Source organism: Lampetra planeri, chromosome 1 (genome assembly GCF_965212315.1).
Source record: "Lampetra planeri chromosome 1, kcLamPlan1.2.h2, whole genome shotgun sequence".
Classification (NCBI taxonomy): domain Eukaryota; kingdom Metazoa; phylum Chordata; class Hyperoartia; order Petromyzontiformes; family Petromyzontidae; genus Lampetra; species Lampetra planeri.
Window position 1 is genome coordinate 30689998 of NC_136107.1, and position 21984 is coordinate 30711981.

Genomic DNA, 21984 nt, shown 5'->3' on the forward strand with positions numbered 1-21984 from the left:
CGCCACTAAGTTGAGCTGTCATTTGTGACCAGGTCGCTTCTAAAAAAGAAGCTAATAGCTTAATCGGCTTTACCTGGTAAAATAAAAACGGGTTTTTTTGGTGAGTTTTGTTTACCTTTGATATACTTTGCACTCCTATCGTGTTTTGAAGTATTTGTTGCTGTAACGTTTTGACCTGCCCCTCTGTGAAAAAGAGATTAATAGTTCGTCGGGATTCCTCCAGTATAAATACATATTCTGATTCAGTTAAGTGTCCTGCCCAAGCCCACTTATTTGTAACAGTTTGAATTACGTCATTAACCTGTGTTAACGTAGCCATATCCCACTGTACGATTTGCGTATTTAAAACTTTATATGACAGGGGAGTTTGAGTGTATTGGATTGCCAATGCATTTAACCGTATTTATTTACTTCACACACATTGAGAATAGCTGTGGTCTGCGAATAGAAGAAGCGACGGGGCCCCCCTCATGCAGAAAAACAACACCAGGAATGGGAACATGGAAAAGTTAATCCACAGATTAATAAGGTCACAGAAGACTGACTTGGACAAGGGTATACTCATATAAAACATCAATGGGATATCTGAGAGATTACAATAACTGAAATAAAATTGGTTTGGCACTCATAGTAATGCTATAATAACTCTTTGGACAGGACAGCATGAGTGCATCTTAAGACACGGTTTTGGAATATTTGGCCAACTACCTAAAGAGTATTTTAAATGTGGAGGGTAAGAGGAAACTGGAGTGCTTGGATAATAATAATAATGCCACAAGCGTCACTGAGTCTGGAGACCCTATCATGAGGGTCATGCATTGGGATGTTCAGCCAATAACACGGAGTATTTGGCTTCATGTGGGAGGAGAAACCCCACCACACATAACGAGGGGGTGACCCTACCATCTCTTGGCCACCTTCTAGCCCCTTGCCTGCAACATCTGGCACGCCATGGCATTAACCCATCCAAGTTGTAATCAGGCTCAACCATGCCGGGCAAATTCAGGCACATCTATGGGTCACAGGGACCAATGATTAGCATGGTTGGCTACATACGGTGCGAAAAATAAGTTCAACATACACACATTCATAGGCAATATGGGAATCGCACTCTAAAATCTATACAAAAACTGACTACCTTCACCAATAACATTGCCCTTAGAGGAATAAGATATAATAGGTGCCGTTGTCAGGCAAAGGTGTTTCTTCACAGTACATAGGTGAAAGAAGGGCTACTATCCAAAACATAACCTAATATGTGTGTCCTTCAGGGCAGTGTTATTGACGAATATATTGCATTGTTTTGTTATCTGTGCTTATGCACCAATGCCGACGCAGTACTGCAACAACGACCAATTGTAGAAATCCTGACAGAAAGGTCAATAGCTCATTTGCTGTACTGCAAATCCCTATGTGGTCGAGAGGTTCGAGCACAATTGCGTCCGTGCGATCCGCCGTCACATTCCAAATGAAGATCTCAGGAGCCTTTGAATGCCCTGTCCACCTGTAGTGCACGTTCAGGGAGCCTTGTAATGAAATATCACATGTAACAACAAAAAACCCACCAATCACAAACCACCCTTAAAAGCTGGCCATTTTACAAACTGAGGTGGTGAGTCTATTTTACATGCAAAGGCAGCTGATGCAACACTGAACTATGCCAAGCGCTCGGATGGCAGGGGAGGCACTGGTGCCAGACAGTGTGCAGTCAACTCAGAAATGGGCAGCTCAACACGGCAATGCACGTGCCCACGCTATGCCAGCAATGTCGCTGCTGTTGCTGCTTCAAGCGCATGAATCAAGCAAGGCTTCAGCAGTCCCTCGTTGTCCGCAAGTTTGGCCGTTTCACTTTTCGATCGTGTTATATGATGAACGCAGCCTCTTCTACACTTCGCCCCCCCCCCACTCATCTTTCCTATTTTGTATTGACTAATAACCACAATGATCTAGTGTATTTAGCACAATGTATCACATAATTTATATGTTGTATGCACATGCGCACCAGGAAACATTGCTTACCAGGGTAAGAAGAATTTCTGATTGGTCAAAGTACCATAAGATAAAAAATGGACTTTAGCTGGTGACGCAGAATGTGTGCGAGTGTGTGTACCTGTGTATTTTGTCTATTTGTGTGTGTATTTACTTTTGTTTACAAATGTGCGTCTGTCCGATCTGACTATCTTTGTTAAAAGTCTGCAGGCTTGGCTTGTGGTTTGCAGTATCTTTTTAAGACGAGAAGCATTATCGCTCCCATGAAGATTAACTTACGAATATTTTTTTTATTATGCTTCAAACAATATAATTGCTAGTGGGCTCCTTGAGCAGGCTTGACTTTAAAATATGCAGTCATTTTTAGCAAGCCAGCATGCAAGGCAAACTGATCTGACACGGTAGTAAATATTTTTTTCAAATGACATATGATCTGTAGCCGTATGAGCAATGGAAAATGCCTGTGCTACGCTGCAGCAATACAACCAAAGTGCAGTAAAGGATGTTGTCTACCTTTAGAGCAACCGTACAGCCCAATTTAATCTCCAATAAGCATAAATCAAGGAGTAACCGCTTTAAATAAATGTTTTAAATCAAGAGACATTCTATGATCCACTGCTCAAAATTGTAACATTTTGGAACGTGACCTTAATTACGTTTACATTTTTGAGTTTATTTTGAACGATTCTTGATTTTTGTCTCATGCATTGTCCAGCAGAATAGGGAGAGGGAAAGAAATATTTAAATGTTCTGACTGATTCATGTACTTGTGAAGCAACACTTTTACAACGGCATAAAGCAAATCTGCATGGAATGATAGCGTTGGAATATATCCCACCCCACCCCCCCCCCTTACAGGAAAATAAACCATACGGCTCATAACAACAATAAAATGAGCACCGCATTTATTTTATGGCAGCAAAATAATATCGGAACCTTTTCTTGAGTTTAATTAGACAGCGCTGGGCGGCACTGCTCAGTTTCAACTTTCCTTGGGGCCACGCTTAAGGTGGGGTAGGCGGGGGGTGGCGAGGGTTATGGGGGACAGGGTTATCAGCGCGGTGTCACAGACTGGCGCCTGCGTGCCCACACTCCCAGCGGCAGCGGCAGCAGGGGCTAGAGCATGCGGCTCAGCAAAGTCACGCGTCTCCAATAATGGTGAAGGGAGAGTGAAATAATATAGTGCTAAATGGGGGTGTGGGACTTTCAACAACTCGATTTTTTTTTTTACGGAACATCTGTACAGGCTTATATAATGATCATACTGAAGTGATAATTTACAGTGGAATATTGAATATTTTGTTACTTTACATTAACGTTGGACAGCACATTTATTTGGCCCTCGAAATGGAAATTCAAAGTAGCAACACGACCTTACAATTTTTGCCAATTCTAAATATGCATGAATACTTCAATCGGTTCACCTCTTCCACCACACTTCGCAACAAGGACCAATACATTTGCTGGCAAATGTGGAAAAGCATGCTAAGTGTGCAGTGCCCCAAATATGTGCCCTAAATGTCATATTTTTTTCCCTTCCGGCACTCAATTTATATTCACTGCACCCACAGCCACCCAAACCTCTTACTCCCCAATGCATTTTTCTCCATTTGTGGACTTGTCTTTAATTTGCCGAAGAAGCCGCCTTCAATGTTCACGAGACCAGCTGATGTGCCCATTTATGAGGCGCCAAAGAATATCGCTGAATGAAATTAAAAGCACTGCCAAGGGACACGTTTTGTCTGCCCAGTAATTGCAGACAAACATCATCACAATCGTCCATTCAAATTGTCCAGTCTGGTCTTAATGAAACTGTATTAGTTTAATGGTCCTCGCCCTCAGCATAACCATCCCAAGCCGTCTATGAAGCAATAAGAACATCGTGCATATTTCACTTCAAGATTTCACCATCAATAATATTTCTTTCAACTACTAGCACACATCTTCTTGGTTCTTTCGGTAAAGTCACGTAGAAGGGAAGTAATAAAATAATAAAAATAAAACATAATAAAACAATTCTCACGACGTTTCGGCCACAACGCAAGCAGCCGTCCTCAGGCGAAGAATGAGAACATTATCAAGCTAGGAGCTTATATAGGTGTAGCGAGGAGGAGCGCCTTAACAAAAGAATGTGCATATGAAGAGGAATTTAGCATACCAATGGGCAATGCATAGGAGGTGGGCGGAGGGGTTTCAAAGTCGCATTATGCCCATGCATTATGCAGGATCAACAGCACCACGGGGGGGCGCAAGGAACAGCGTTAATAAAGGAAAGGAATGTTAGTGATATGTAGCTGCATTTGCCAAACAACCACGTAGAAAACCAAAGTGAAAACTACATAAAAAAAACTAAAATATAAACTGATACTTACTATACTCTACAATAAGCTGAGTTACTAACAACAAATAATAAATTACAATTCTACGTCGTAAGAAGTATATAATATACTTCCATCTAAACTTTATTCTCTTAGCATATACAGTACTATATACTGCCATAGATAAACCCAACATTAAATTATATACTGTATTGCTGTAAACCACCCTATACTTTATACATTTTAATATAACACTATGTATTATTTAACTCACCCTAATGTGTATCGAAATGGTTTATTACGTCCTTCCAATGATTGCTAAGCCTGAATCCATCTTCTCGGTTAAAATTGTCTCTGTGTTTGTATATGTGGATCGCCTCATGAACGAATCTCTCATGATAGCCAGATGGCTTGCAGAGAACCTCCGTCTTGGAGAAGTCAATGTCATGTGAGCCCACTGAGTTGTAACAGTGGTCTGCCACGGCTGAGGTGTTTGTCCTACCGTGTTTTAGATCAGCTTTATGTTCACGAATGCGGTCTGAGACGTGTCGTTTGGTTTCCCCAATGTAACTGCTACCACAGAGGCAACTTAGTTTGTAGACGCCAGGGTACTGTATGTCTGGAATCACATCTTTTACAGACGGTACCAGATCACGGATTTTATGTACTGTGTTGAATCGGACCTGGATCTTGTGTTTAATCAGGATTTTGGAGATCTTTTTTGTGACCCCAGCAATGTAGGGTAAGGTGATGGTCTTGAAAGGCTCCTCAACAGGATCTTTCTTGATGGTTGGAGTGATGGCTTTGCGGATTGTGTAGTCGGAGTAACCATTAGCTTTAAGAGCTTGGCGTACGTGTTTGAGTTCACTGGAAATGTGTTCATGGTCGGAGATGCATTGGGCTCTATGATATAGAGTCTTGATGAGGACAAACACCTCAGCCGTGGCAGACCACTGTTACAACTCAGTGGGCTCACATGACATTGACTTCTCCAAGACGGAGGTTCTCTGCAAGCCATCTGGCTATCATGAGAGATTCGTTCATGAGGCGATCCACATATACAAACACAGAGACAATTTTAACCGAGAAGATGGATTCAGGCTTAGCAATCATTGGAAGGACGTAATAAACCATTTCGATACACATTAGGGTGAGTTAAATAATACATAGTGTTATATTAAAATGTATAAAGTATAGGGTGGTTTACAGCAATACAGTATATAATTTAATGTTGGGTTTATCTATGGCAGTATATAGTACTGTATATGCTAAGAGAATAAAGTTTAGATGGAAGTATATTATATACTTCTTACGACGTAGAATTGTAATTTATTATTTGTTGTTAGTAACTCAGCTTATTGTAGAGTATAGTAAGTATCAGTTTATATTTTAGTTTTTTTTTTATGTAGTTTTCACTTTGGTTTTCTACGTGGTTGTTTGGCAAATGCAGCTACATATCACTAACATTCCTTTCCTTTATTAACGCTGTTCCTTGCGCCCCCCCGTGGTGCTGTTGATCCTGCATAATGCATGGGCATAATGCGACTTTGAAACCCCTCCGCCCACCTCCTATGCATTGCCCATTGGTATGCTAAATTCCTCTTCATATGCACATTCTTTTGTTAAGGCGCTCCTCCTCGCTACACCTATATAAGCTCCTAGCTTGATAATGTTCTCATTCTTCGCCTGAGGACGGCTGCTTGCGTTGTGGCCGAAACGTCGTGAGAATTGTTTTATTATGTTTTATTTTTATTATTTTATTACTTCCCTTCTACGTGACTTTACCGAAAGAACCAAGAAGATGAATCCCTGTAGTCACGAAAGCTTTAAATCGAAATTTACTAGCACACAGTTAATACTGATGGAAATTATACAATATAATTGTATCATGGGACCTCCTTTGCCAGTACCAAAATATGAAAATAGGTTTTCCCCCTTTTTTCTGGCAACAAAACAGGTGTTAAGTTGTTAATACACCAAACTCTAGTTAATGCTTACATGATTCATTGTAAAAGGTTTCAGTTCGGTGCTTTAACATCTTAACACCTATTCTTGGTTCTTTCGGTAAAGTCACGTTGATAGAAAATAAAATAAAAAGAATAAAATTAAAATAAAGAATAAAATAAAAAATAAGAGCAAAAAACCCATGACGTTTTGATCGCAACACAAGCGTTCTTTTTTTATTTTATTTTTCTCCGCCTGATGCGATCGAAACGTCGTGGGTTTTGTGCTTTTATTTGTTATTTTATTTTTTATTTCTTATTTTTATTTAATTTTATATCGACGTGACTTTACCGAAAGAACCAATAATATGAATTCCTGCAGTCACGAAAGTTTTAAGTAAAAATATTAACACCTGTTTTGTTGCCAGAAAATAATACCTCAATATTGTCAGGAGAATGTTGCCCATAGTGGAGAACAGAAAAAAACGATTTCAGGCACAGTACACCCAACGCATGCTTTATGATAGAGCTCATTGCAAATTCATGAGTTTTTTTTTGGGTTAGATCTCGTAAATATATAATGTGTCGTTGAAACCCTCCACCACCCGACACAGCCACCTAGTAAGGGTTGTCACGTAAACAGAACGTGCCAATTCACATTTACAATCTGAGTACGACGTTTCGCCAGTAATTACAACTAGCTTCATCAGGCGACAGCCAAATTTGTGGAGAAGTCTACTGTTTCGTTCCTTATATCGAGGCGTAGATGTGTTGACCACGCTTCTGCGCTCTTTCGCCACGGGGGGGGGGGGGGTGGATTGAAATATTTACGCGATCTAATCCAAAAAAAAACCTCTTATGGATGATATTGGTCGCGAAGGCCTACGTGATTTCACGTAACGTAGTTTGACACGTAGGAGACTTTCACGACCAAATATTATCCATAAGAGGTTTTTTTTTATGGGTTGGATCGCGTAAATATAAATGTGTCGTTAAACTCGCCACCACCCGACACAGCCAATTACCTTCTATAATCACCCAAAAATGTCTGTCCGTCCCGCGCGTGACGTCACTCCACGAGGCCCACCCCCTCATTACACTAACGCAAAGGTCGAGCTGAATTAAATAATTTATTACGCAAAGTCATTTCAAATGTGACATTTCTTTACAGAAAGTGACGGTAAAAAATAAATCGACGCAGCACAGTGCTACATCCGTGCGTGACGTCACTGCAAAAGAGCCCCCCCCCCCCCTGCAATTAATATTTATGCCGGCGTGGAAATTTACACGAATGCACAAGAAGGTCGCGCACTCCACATGGGGCACCCCCCCCCCCTCCCATTAATAATCATGAGCTGAATAATTTTTCGATTGAATATTTAAGATTTACTGCAATATACACCCGGTTCTTGTGCTTAGGCCTCGGCAAGGTAAGGTAAACGTTAATAAGTAAAAACAACGAGCCTACCTTTACCCTACCTTTTACCTTACCACAATACAATCACTCTACCCTACCTTTTACCCTTTAGCAGGTAAGGTAAAAGGTAAAAAGCAACGAGCCTACCTTTTACCCTACCTTTTACCCTTACCCCATACAAATTACCCGATTACAGGGTAATTACTAGGGAACTACTACACATGAACAAGGTTTATAACGGTAAATGCTAGGTAGAGCGCTTCATTCATATAGAATACTCTCGATGATTCCAATTTTACACGCTTTCTTTGAACTCACTGTTGTTGTCGTTGTTGTCGTCGTCGTTGTTGTATCCTCAAATCTTGTAACTACATTTTTACCCACTTCCTAATGTGGTATCGACTGCAAACTTGTTATACTTATGTCATACTGATGACAACACTATATTCTATCATAAAAAAACAAATTTAATCATTATTTTGTATATGTTATGTTTCGGCTTGGGTATAATTGTCCACGGTAAACTGACGTTGGCTGTAATTGGCCACGGTCCCTTACGTTGTGGCAAGCTTCGGGGCCACTTCCTGGAGTTGTGGAGTTCTGCCAGTACTAGTACATTTAATAAAAGCGTGTTTTTAAGAAAGTTTTTTTTAAATGTTACTTATTAAATGGAGGCCACGGACTGCGCCACGGAGCTTCTAGCGGTAAACAAGGCACCGTATTTACCGGGTAATAGTTCGCGCTACCTTTACCCTACCGGGTAATTCTTCCGAGCTACCTTTACCCTACCCTTTACCTTACCCCTTGGCATGTCGACACCTTTACCCTCCCTTTTACCCGGTAAAAAGGGTAAATTACCTTACCTTGCCGAGGCCTACTTGTGCTGCCAAAAAAACTAGTTAGTAATGTTTGTCACGTAACGAAAAAAAAGGCCAATTCCTTGCTAGTTCAGCACACCAGTAGTGTGTTGGAGAGTAAAACCCACAACCTTCGAGGACCGTAACGTTTTCGCTGGTAATTCCACCCAGCCTCATCCAGTGACAGCCAGAGTTGTAAGATACTCCTGTGTACTAGAAGCATGAATCGACTATAACTGCAACGGCATTGGAACTATAATTACAACCACTAAATAAAAATATCGTTTTCTTTGGGTCTTTCGGTAAAGTCACGTAGATAGAACAATAAAATAATAAAAATAAAGTGAATAAAAAAAATAATAAAATATCACGACGTTTCGATCGCAACACAAGCAATCGTCATCAGGAGATTGTTTTAATTTTAATTTGTATTATTTTATTGTTCTATCTACGTGACTTTACCGAAAGACCCAAATAATATGAATTCCTACAGTCACGAAAGCTTTAAGTCAAGATTACAAATGTCATATTTCACATTATTGGGCTGCAAAATCGCAGGCTCCCTTTCCATCAGGGACATCGAATTCAACATTTCACACAAGGCCAATTTCAATCTGGTTCTGTTAATTTGAGGACAATTGGGACCACGTATAATTATATACTTTTCTTACTACCTTTCCAAACAGTGCCTTCATTCCAATGTTCACATTACTTCCTTTCTAAGGCTTTGTGTTAGTAATGTTGACACTGATCATTAGGTTTGAGTTATATGCATATGCCCTATTAAACATTGCCATTGTTGCTTATTTGTGACATTTGTTAATGTACGTTGTTCCGTGGATCTTAGCTCACCCGTACATGATTTAAGTTCCCAGGCGTAACATTGCTGACTTGTTATTTGGGCCTGTTTTTCTCCCACATGTTCAGAACGAATAATAATTTCAAAGAGCGACTAATTTCTTTTGAAGCTCAGAATAAAGAACCAGCATTTATGAATTCACGTGGTTGATTTATTTGAAGTACTACTTATGGCTAATGGTGCTGACAATGGACGTTTGTGAGTATATGTCACGTATCATTAACATGTACAGCACCGTTATCACAACTTAACCGCACAAAATAAGGTGTTAAATTACACATACATGTCGTAATATTGGTAGAGTTCATGTATCTTGCATTGCTGCTCTGGAACTCAACAGTTTCGCAACTGCAAAAAATATCTACTACGACTACCAACCAAATCACCCTGAATGTACAATATCAGATCTCAGAAGCTAGGGGTTGAGCCTGGCTGATGATTGTATGACTGATCTAAGAGGCAGATACTGCAATCATGAGGCGGTGAGTTTTGCCAAGAAGATGCAGGCTGAGTGTCCCCCTCCTCTGGATATCTTGGCTGGAGCACCATCAAATCCATTGATGGTGTTCAAGTCACCATCAATGGAAACACAGCAATGCACAATCCTTCTGAGGAAGAGTTTCGAATCTCAATTGGAATTTTCTTGGGTAAACCATTGTCAATGTTGTCATTCCCATCATCCCGCACAAATAAGCACGGTGTGTACAAACTTGTCTACCTTTTATAAATTTACAAGATTCTTTCCACACACCACACATCTAAACGTACACAAGCAATGTGCCTGTATGCTAAGCATGATCATACTTTAAATACATGCAGCGTGGGATATAAATACGCAATTTGGATTCAAACTCAGCTCTCCCTTAAAATAAAGACTTCTGAGAAAATGGGCTCTGACCTGCACGAAGGTCATCCATCTATTTAACTTAATACTGTTAACATTAATGCATTGCATTGTTACGGCGACAAACTTACTCAACTGACAGAATAGATATCAAACATACTCGTAGGGTTATTGTTGTTAGTGACAGGAAGTAAGCCTCTCAATCGCAGTAAACACAGCATCTTTACTCTCAGGGGCAGTAAATACCCACCCGTTATTTTCTATTAAGCTGTTGCTCATAGTTTAGAGGTTATATGAGTGTTTCGGATAAACATATCCATGCCATGTTTATTCACTCGTGAAACATTTTGGAGAGAAGGAATATGTCCGAGGGATGACACTGTCGGTGTGGTACCATCAACCGCGAATCACGAGCTTACATAGACGAAGATGGAAAAGATACACCACGGATATAATCATAACTCCTAGCAAACTATGTACATAAGCCAACCACATCACAATGAATGGTCACTTTGAGATTAAGTTTACCAATCACAAGCAGAAAAGGAGAACTACATGAATAAACATCTTCAAAATTTGTTTGAACGTTTCAGACACTGCAACAAAATATGCTCTCCTTACCTTTGTCCTCAGTGGTGGTATGACACAAATTTTTGGTATCGTATATTTTCTGGAACACATTTTGGCAAGTCCACTTTTCAACGACTCCATTGTGCGCGAGCCGTCCCTCGTGCTCGGTGGCGACCGGTGCTGAGGTGGGCTCTCAAGGTGATGTGTGTGTGTGTGTGCACGATACAGCTCCCTGGAGGAGAGAAACACCTTCCACTGCGTGCCGGGGGCTGGCAGCCTCACGCTGGAGAAGCTGCGCGCAGCAGCGGCGGCGGCGGCGAGATGAGAGCAGCGGCCGGTCGTGAGGGATCGATTGTCTTGTTATCCGGTGCAAAGCCTTAGCCTGACTACGGTGCGGATGGCACAAACGGGGGCACTCGCTTGTCTGGGCACCGTTATAATTGAGGCAGCGTCTCTGGACGCTTTGCACAAGATGCAAAAGCAAGCGGGCCAGCCCCACTTAACATGAAGCACAATCTAAACATGCTGCTTTTTGTAACGAATCTTCAAACCGATATACAATGCAACGTGGATTTATTAAGCGTCAAATTTCAGTTGCGTCTGATCAAAGCCTGTATGGGTGGAATAATAATGAGCACGTGTGTGTTGAGTGGTCGTGCAGTGATTACTACAAAACGGCGGTCTAGTCCTGGGTCACCTTTACCAACCCGCACTGACCAGCGTGGTGAAGTATGGTCAAACACCTACCATGACTGTGGGGAAACCTTCATCTAGCAGTGGATTGACAAATAATTAGTATTTATTGCCATTACTGTAGAAGTATATATATACACACAGTTAATGACTGAATACATATATACTAAATTTTACATGAATGTAAATTTAACTTCTAATCAAGAATGTATTTCGTGTGATCTTGACACATTCGAACTTGTGTTTCTAACCTTGCATAATGCTTACTTTAAGTCATAATCTACATGTACTCATTTAACATAAATATGTGTACAGTGGTTATACACATATACAATGTCATGGTATAGGAGGCCAGCTTATAAGTAATTTATCCAACTGTATAAACATTTGCATCTGTGTTAATTGCGCAGGTAGGATACACCACTGTCGTACTTTCTACTATTGACACGGACCAGAATATCAAACGGTTTGATGTGAGAAGCAACCGTGAAATTAATAATGCAGAGCATCTGCTCTCCTTGTGCCAGGATGTACCTTGCAAAATCCACTTCTAGCGGACTACGCATGTTGATGACGACTACTTCTGGATTTGAATGCTCTCATTTGTGAAAATGAACTGTAAAGGAAACATTATTCTTTTTACAAAAATTGTCAAAAAAAACATTGTAGTTCATATATATGAAGTGCAAAATAAATGTCTAGGCCTCACGGGGCTACTCTCGTGCATCAGCTCGAGTAGTAATACACAACAAAGCACGTCGACATTCGCCCACAACGCTCTCGTTTCGCTTCAGCAAAACTAAACAAATTATAATAGACCACCTGTATAAAACATGGCGACTTAAGGCTCAGGAACCTTAATTAGAATGAGGACTCCATCAATCACCCAATTAATCCATCACTCACACAGAGACCGCTGGTGATTCTCATGAGACCTCAATCCATTGCCATGAGGATGATTTGCCAGAAACGTTGTGCAGTCCTTCTAAATGTCTGCCAAGAACACTTAAGTTTTCCTGCATTTTTTTCACATCCCAAACTCACACTATTTATTTCAAAATGTGCCAAGGTATTTACAGTTAAGGTAAAAAAAGGACCGATATAATTCACGGCTCCAAACACCCACGTAACTTCAGACATCTTCACAGTTTAGTAGATTTATCCTTGTATGGGTTGTCTTTACCAGTCTGCCAGCAGAAGCACGTCGACTATTATAGCCCCAGATGAGGTATTAATTGCCCTGGTATTGCGTACTCTTGCTACCATTGCCTGGTTTATTTATTTAGTTTGCGAATTTTATTTTAATGCACTCCAGTGACTGTGCAGTCATGACATTTGAATTGATGGCAATTTTAATTAAACCCCTTCTTGTTCAACTGTATCTGGGCATACTTGGCATGGAATTGACTCAAGTATGAAGTGCATCAGAGTGCTAAAACCGTTTTAAAAAAAAATTAAGCAAACTATGTCTACCATGCTGGACTATGCCCAGGAAAAAAACCCTTTTATTACATACTTTCAATTCTGTTAATAAATCTAATTTTACTAACACGGTGTGCCTGACGCGTACGACTTTCTTTCAATATTTCTTTTTTTTTTATATAACCACAGATATATTAAAATTTGAACTGTTATTATTTCCGAGTTAGGGCTTTCTCACGTTTGATCCTAAAACAAAATGAACAAAAACACACTTGTGTTTGTTTCAGCGCTTCATAATGTCTGCCCAGTGCTAAAGAAATACCATTTCAAAACAAGTGCACGTTCTTGTGAAGTTAAAACAACGATATATTCTCCTGCGGTGTCTAAATGTAGCAGATATGAAATATTCATTACCATGGTTATCCCAACAATATATCGGGTCTCCAGTGTCAAATTTTAAAGAACGTTGTGCACGAAGAGAAGTGCACAATAGATAAATCATGGCATGCGCGCTTCGAATAGTCCTTTTATAGGAAAACTTAGTAGATTTAGTTGCTTGCTATCAATTAGTCATGAGTAATTAATTAAGGCCCATTGTCAGTGCACTACTAAATCAAGGTCTTCCAATGCCGTGTTGTCATGGAAGTTTCTTTAGACCGTACTTCACCACACTGGTCCAGTCGGTGCAGGTTTATGAAGGTGAGGGGTCGTCATAACTGGTTCAGATGCCACTCACCGTCTATATTAACCATGGCAGGGAATACAAGTAGGTTCATTGGGCTCATCTTATTTCATATTAAAATGAATGTATATAGCGCCTTACATGAGGAGCTTTACAAGGAATTAACAATGGTACGAATGCATGTGATAGTGAAGATGTGGTGAATGCAATAGATGAGAGGAAGCAATGTGAAAATCTGTGATATGTGAATCCGGTGAAAGCAAAATTGATGACTGCACCACCGCCCCCCATACAAATTAAATACATAGTGAAGTCGGTAGCATTTTACCTGAGTGTGGCACAACCAAGTAAACTACCACAACTGATCATCGAATCAGAATCGGAATTTGTATTTATCCTGGAGAAATCATATGAACCGTGAAGCTCTTTTTCACAGGTGTTAAGTGCCCAGACGATAAATTAGAGCACACAAGTTTGTGGGTTATCATAACGTCTCACTCAATTAATGTGCCTAGCAATATCACATTGTAAAAACACAAAAAAATGTTCAAATCAATTTAATATTAATTCTATTTGCAATTTAACTATCATAAAATCAGAGCGAGAAAAATATCAAATCAGATTACTGCGCAGGTGTATTAATAATGCAAACAGTTTACCAACTTAGTTCAAGATTGACTATCATCTATTTACCACACCCCCTCGATTCTCACTCAAATGTTTGCCGTCTTCACAGGGAGATGCCTACACTTCAGAATCACTGCACCTTTCCATTTGCCTTTTACTCAGAGTAGTGTGGAAGGTGGCACAACAAACGCCCATACCTAAAGTTGGAGTTGCAATACGCATAGCAATATTTTGCCTCTAAACATGTATGCTGCGTGTTCGAAGACCACGTGAAGAATATAATCTACTCACATCCTAATAAAAATTGAGAATTTTTTTGGCAATAAATCACTTCACCACGGACATAGTATTTAAGAACTGCGGATCAGTGACAGTTGCGCAGGGTCACAACTGATCGTGTACTGTTAAGAGTCAGTGCAAATGCCAACATCTGAAAATGGCAAAGGTGCTCATTTGTAAAAGCATACATTGAAAGTATGAGGATATTTAAAGTGACATGAGAAATGTCAATGGCGGGTTATCGAGAACAACACCAAAAGTTCAACGTGATGCCCCCTTATACCAATATAAAAACGTGATACCCCCTTATACCAATAGAAACACATGATGCCCCTTATACCAATAGAAACACATGATGCCCCCTCATACCAATAGAAACACATGATGCCCCCTTACACCAATAGAAACACATGATGCCCCTTATACCAATAGAAACACATGATGCCCCTTATACCAATAGAAACACATGATGCCCCTTATACCAATAGAAACACATGATGCCCCTTACACCAATAGAAACACATGATGCCCCCTTACACCAATAGAAACACATGATGCCCCCTTACACCAATAGAAACACATGATGCCCCCTTACACCAATAGAAACACATGATGCCCCCTTATACCAATAGAAACACATGATGCCCCCTTACACCAATAGAAACACATGATGCCCCTTACACCAATAGAAACACGTGATGCCCCCTTACACCAATAGAAACACATGATGCCCCCTTACACCAATAGAAACACATGATGCCCCCTTATACCAATAGAAACACATGATGCCCCTTATACCAATAGAAACACATGATGCCCCTTATACCAATAGAAACACATGATGCCCTCTTATACCAATAGAAACACATGATGCCCCCTTACACCAATAGAAACACATGATGCCCCCTTATACCAATAGAAACACATGATGGCCCTTATACCAATATAAACACATGATGCCCCCTTATACCAATAGAAACACATGATGCCCCCTCATACCAATAGAAACACATGATGCCCCCTTACACCAATAGAAACACATGATGCCCCTTATACCAATAGAAACACATGATGCCCCTTATAACAATAGAAACACATGATGCCCCTTATACCAATAGAAACACATGATGCCCCTTACACCAATAGAAACACATGATGCCCCCTTACACCAATACAAACACATGATGCCCCCTTACACCAATAGAAACACATGATGCCCCCTTACACCAATAGAAACACATGATGCCCCCTTATACCAATAGAAACACATGATGCCCCCTTACACCAATAGAAACACATGATGCCCCTTACACCAATAGAAACACGTGATGCCCCCTTACACCAATAGAAACACATGATTCCCCCTTACACCAATAGAAACACATGATGCCCCCTTATACCAATAAAAACACATGATGCCCCTTATACCAATAGAAACACATGATGTTCCCTTACACCAATAGAAACACATGATGCCCCCTTACACTAATAGAAACACATGATGCCCCCTTATACCAATAGAAACACATGATGCCCCCTTACACCAATAGAAACACATAATGTCCCCTTACACCAATAGAAACACATGATGCCCCTTATACCAATAGAAACACATGATGCCCCCTCATACCAATAGAAACACATGATGCCCCCTTACACCAATAGAAACACGTGATGCCCCTTACACCAATAGAAACACATGATGCCCCTTATACCAATAGAAACACATGATGCCCCCTCATACCAATAGAAACACATGATGCCCCCTTACACCAATAGAAACACGTGATGCCCCTTACACCAATAGAAACACATGATGCCCCCTTACACCAATAGAAACACATGATGCCCCCTTACACCAATAGAAACACATGATGCCCCCTTATACCAATAGATACACACGATGCCCCCTTACACCAATAGAAACACATGATGCCCCTTACACCAATAGAAACACACGATGCCCCCTTACACCAATAGAAACACATGATGCCCCTTATACCAATAGAAACACATGATGCCCCTTACACCAATAGAAACACATGATGCCCCTTATACCAATAGAAACACGTGATGCCCCCTTACACCAATAGAAAAACAGGATGCCCCCTGATACCAATAGAGAAACATGATGCCCCCTTATACCAATAGAAAATATGATGCCCCCTGATACCAAAATAAAAACGTGATACCTCCCTACACCAAAATAAAAACATGATGCCCGCTTATACCAATAGAAAAAACGTGATGTACCTTTACACTAATGGAAAAACGTGATACCCCCTTATACTAATAGAAAAACATGATGCCCCCTTATACCAACAGAAAAACGTGATGTTCCCTCATACCAATAGAGACACATGATGCCCATTATACCAATAGAAAAACACGATGCCCCCTTATACCAGTAGAAAAACATGATGCCCCCTTCTTCCAATAGAAAAACGTGATGTCCCCTCATAACAAAAGATCAACATGATGCCCCCTTATATCAAATATCATCCACAGCAGCAGGTGAAATATTAATGCACAATACAAAGTGTCGACACCAACAGCTTAAACAAGAAAAATATCCAAATTGTCCAGGATTCCTGTCCTCAAAACGTGTAATGTTGACTTAATTTTAAGGATCATTCTTGATTTGAAGCTTTCGTGACTGCAGGAATCCATACTCTTTGGTTCTTTCGGTAAAGTCACGTAAGTAGAAATAACATTTAAAAAAATCAGACGTTTCGATCGCAACACATCAGGTGGAACAACCACAGCAAGAAAAAATACTGAAGTAGGCGATTGTGCCACCTGATGAAAATTGCTTGTGTTGCGATCGAAACGTCTGATTTGTTTTATTTCATTTTATTTCTACCTACGTGACTTTACCCAAAGAACCCAAGAGTGTATGTATCATATGCCCTCTTTTCCCAAGAAATATACGGCTCTATTTGAGCCCTCCAGATGTGGAACTCTCAAGGATTGAACTTTGCAAGAGGAATTCTCCAATCCAGAAAGCTGGCAAAGTGTTTAAAAGTTGGGTTTCACTTCAGAATTGTAACTTTGCCCTTCAGAATATTTAATAAGCCCTGCGATTATGACAGGGAATCATCTGTACAATTTCCCCTATTTCCACCATCAAATCCTACACCCCTCCATTGGATTTTGGTACCACAGTAGTTATTACGTAACCCGAGTCGACACAAACATGTTTTTTTTTTCTCAGAAACTAAATTAAGGGTAATTGAATTTTCTCTCATCGAACGTCTTTCTGCAGGTTGGAAGGCCGAGCACCAAATTTACTGAAAAGTATACCTTGCTTTACAGAAAAATGTTGACAACTGAGAGGACCTAAATTTAATTTGCGGAAAATATGGCTGCTATACTTCTGGCAAAAGTTTCCCTTTCCTGCCAAGAATAAATATGCGATGGCTCTGGTACAAAATTATATCACTGCAAAATACTAGCCTGTGTAAAGTAAAACGAATGTTAAAATACATTTGTGTGGTGTTTGATAGCATAATAATTTACAACGGTGAAATTCTAAAAGGCAAGAGCGTGCTTGCATAAAAAACACGTTTCGGCTTTTGGAACCAGTGCCAAAGAATTGCTGAAAGTAAAGTAAGGGATTGTCACCTCTCGAAGAACTACACTCATGCATTGTGGGCATCACCAAAGGAAATGTGGCTTTTATGTTCGTCAGCCCTTTCAGCTCAGTTGTCAACCCAAGAGAACAGACATGTATCCCCTTCACACCCACATTCTAAAGATTTCAAACATCTTCACAGATGGGAGCGAGTACTGTGGTTGAGCGCTTAAATGCATATGTAACTTGTTGCAAAGGTTTGCAGTTCAAGCCCCCCGGCTGCCCTGGTTAATATTGCAACTATTTTCACCATAAAATGCATGCTGTCCGTATCCCAAATGGACGTTTAAGATCTGGTGACATTAGAGAGAGAGGAGGCCATTTATGCCAGCGTCATAGTCCAAATTCTAAAGGTTTAAAAAATTACTAAGTCTTATTTATTACAAACGGCATTCCGTCCAGATTATAGTGTACTCTTCGTACGTTTTTGCGAATTTGTACTTTTGTATTGTAAATACTTAAAATTACACACTCAGGTGAATTCTGAATAAAACTCACATGAGATTTATACGACTCTTTTAGCATCCAGTTCAAAACGTATTGACTATAAATCAGTTTGGATTCATAAAGCATTTGAATGTGATGGCATCTCAAGATGGAAAGCGTATGTAATTTTAAGTTGATTATCTGTAAATATATTTATATTTTTTAAAGATGACACGAAATATCACATACATATTTCCAGCACAGATCCATATTTTCTTGCTGATATAATGAGTGTCATATATTGTAATGTTAAACACATGAACCACACTATGCCTTAAAAGGACTACTGTTTCTGCAAGTCTTGTGGCTGTGCGTCTCTACTTCATGCAAAACTTCAAAATTCCATGTGGTATACAGCACAATTGCCATGAACAGGCTACATTAGGTTGCGTGACCTCCCAAAGGGTTAATTTCAGCTCTCTTCCTCCAGCTTTCAACAACACTGAACCTGGCACCCAGGGGAAGGTGATGGAGCAGGGGGGGGGGGGGGCGGGGTGACCGCATTTCGGCAAGTTACATAAAAATAATAATCTCTTAAGGGCCTCCGTGTTGCCACAGTGAAACAAGAGTGCACGGGGCACTGCCGGCAGAATGCTGCGTCAAACACAATGTACGTCAAATCAAGCGAGCACTCTTGGAATCAGACTCGTACGGCAATTGAATCAGATGTAACGACGCGATGCCGCAGACATGGACATTATGCGGTGAGGTTATGCTGTCGAATGGGTAATAACTAATAACAATGGACCCTGCGCAATTGAGCAATATGCACAGTGATGAAAATGATGTTCAGAGCTACTTGACTGTGGAATAAGGCAAGCGGTTAGTGGGTAGTAGGTATGTCAAATGGGATTAATATATCTTTTAGATATGTTGCATAATTGCCCCGTCGTTCAGCGGGCACCCAGCTCTGAGACTCAAATTGGCTAATTCGGTGTTCGATCGCAGCCCTTTCCAGAGCGCTGTGTTGAAAAAGAGCATGAACAATACTTTTTGGTTCTTTCGGTAAAGTCACGAAGAAGAAAAATAACAATAGATCACGACGCTTCGATTGCCACACAAGCGGTCGTCCGCATCTCCCTCTCCCCCCCAACTTCCCCTCCCTCCCCTCCCCTTTCCTCCCTCCCTCATCCCACCTGAGGACGATCGCTTGTGTGGCGATCGAAACGTCGTGACCTATTATTATTTTTCTTCTTCTACGTGACTTTACCGAAAGAACCAAAGAGTATGGATTCCTGCAGTCACGAAAGCTTCAAGTCAAGCATAGCAATGTTGGGTCCACGTTTGAGCGTTCTTTTTTGGAAGTTACCTAAAAACAATGGAAGGTTTCTGTCAAAGGAGACAGTGCAATATTCAGTCCATTTTAAAATTGGGTTTGAATAAATACAAGCAATGAAACATAAATGCTTATCCAACAGTGAGATGAGATCTTCCTGCAAAAAAGACATGTACAAGTATAAGCATAGTTTTTGTTAAAGTTTTTAATCGAATATCATGCATATTTCAAACACACAAACCACTGCCTTAATTTGTCTATGCCAGGACTCAAGATTTGTCTGCAAGGAATATTGTTATGGTATGCTCTGCAGTCACACTCAAAACATTCTCATAACAGAAATGGAAATAGCCTCTGATAGTAATGCGACGTCGGAATGTGTTGCTCCCTATTTGTTACTTATTTATTTGGCATGCTCTCGTTGGTTTGGATCTTCCACTAAATATTATGCTCATCTTTCAAACTTGGTTTTACGAAGAATAAACTATTTACACCACTTCTGGACATTTTTTTCTCCTCACAAAAAAGTCTCAAATTGGAAGATAACTTCTCTAACAAACAAAATGCTCATAAAGTACTAAATGTCAGCTCATAAATGTTTTCTGTTGTTTTCTGAACAAATTGTGTCACCTCTCTGTCCCCTTCTCCCTCCTACCCCCATGTCACCTCTGCGTCTCCCCCAACTTCCCCTCCCTCCGTCCCTCCACCGTGTCGAAAATACTTCCAGGATTGTCCTTCCTTTCAAAACGGTCTTCGTCCCGTTCATTTGCTTGTTTTTCGACTTTAGGAAGAAGGCGAGTTATGCTACTCTTATTCTGGAAAACATGTTTTAGCCGAGCATCTTACTCTTCCATGAGAACGATTTTATTTTTTAAATGTCTTTAATACTTAATTGTTGTTGACAAACTGGAGCTATTGATTGACACTTCACTTAACAGTTTGTCATCTCCCCTTCATACACACCAATATATCATCTATAACACTACATATTTAAGCTGAATATGCATGTGCTTCATCGCTGCATAGGAGGAAACTGGATCTACTTGGGGGAAACCCACGAGTGCAGAAAAATAACACTCAGAATTACATATAGCTCAACAGAGTAATTCCATTACTTCCATTTCGTGACCCTGCAGGTAGGAAGTATAAGATAATTCATGAAAACTAGTTGTATGCAGCCTGCTAGGGCTCTCTCCTTAATTGTCATTTTCCCAACTGCATTCCAATTGTGGTGTTGTCATCATGTCACGAGACAGAGTATCTCTTGAAAATGTCTGAGATCCTTTCAAGTGACCTTTACTATACACACTTTGGAGGGGAGGCAGCAGCAATGCACTTTCTCACATTGCAGTAGAATTGATATATATTTATTCTCAGAGCTGACATTTGACCAAATTAGGTGAACAGCTAAATTTACGAAAGCTTCAAATCAAGATTTAATATTATGGGTTTTTTTTTTTCTACTGCGGTCATTAGAGGGTGCCAAGGTTAGAGCACTGGATTTGCAATTCAGAGGTCGGCGATTTGATTCCATGTCCCGGAACAGCAGTTTAAACAATGGGGCACTGGAGTGATGCGCATTTAAATCTAGATTGATAAAACTAATTTCTTTAGAACTGCTTTTTATCTTTAGCTTATTGTCCTTTCCCCGCACCTCCGATTGGCACGATTGGCTACGTATGGTGCGAAATAAGTTTCAACTAACGGTACGTAAATCCCCCCAAGCCCCCACTTGTCCACCCAGAAGTAAAAATGGGTACACCACAGTTATTCGATGGATGGGTCACGTGTGACGAGGTAAAGTGTGGGTATTGCCGCCTCTTCCAAGACGTGTGGCCAGGCCAGTATGACGAAGTAGGCCAAAATATCCTCGAGTAGAGGTCCTTCCACCAGCAATAAAAGTAGACGCGGAATTTCACTTTTATATTTGGGAGGGGGGCAGGGGTTGCTTTACCCCTCGCATTTGGAATTGCGGGTGCGTATAATTATTATCTTTATTTATTTACTTACTTATTTTTAATCTTAATTGTAAAATACTGAAAATAAATGAATGTGTCCAGTTTTTTCGGGGGGGGGGGGGGGCATAGC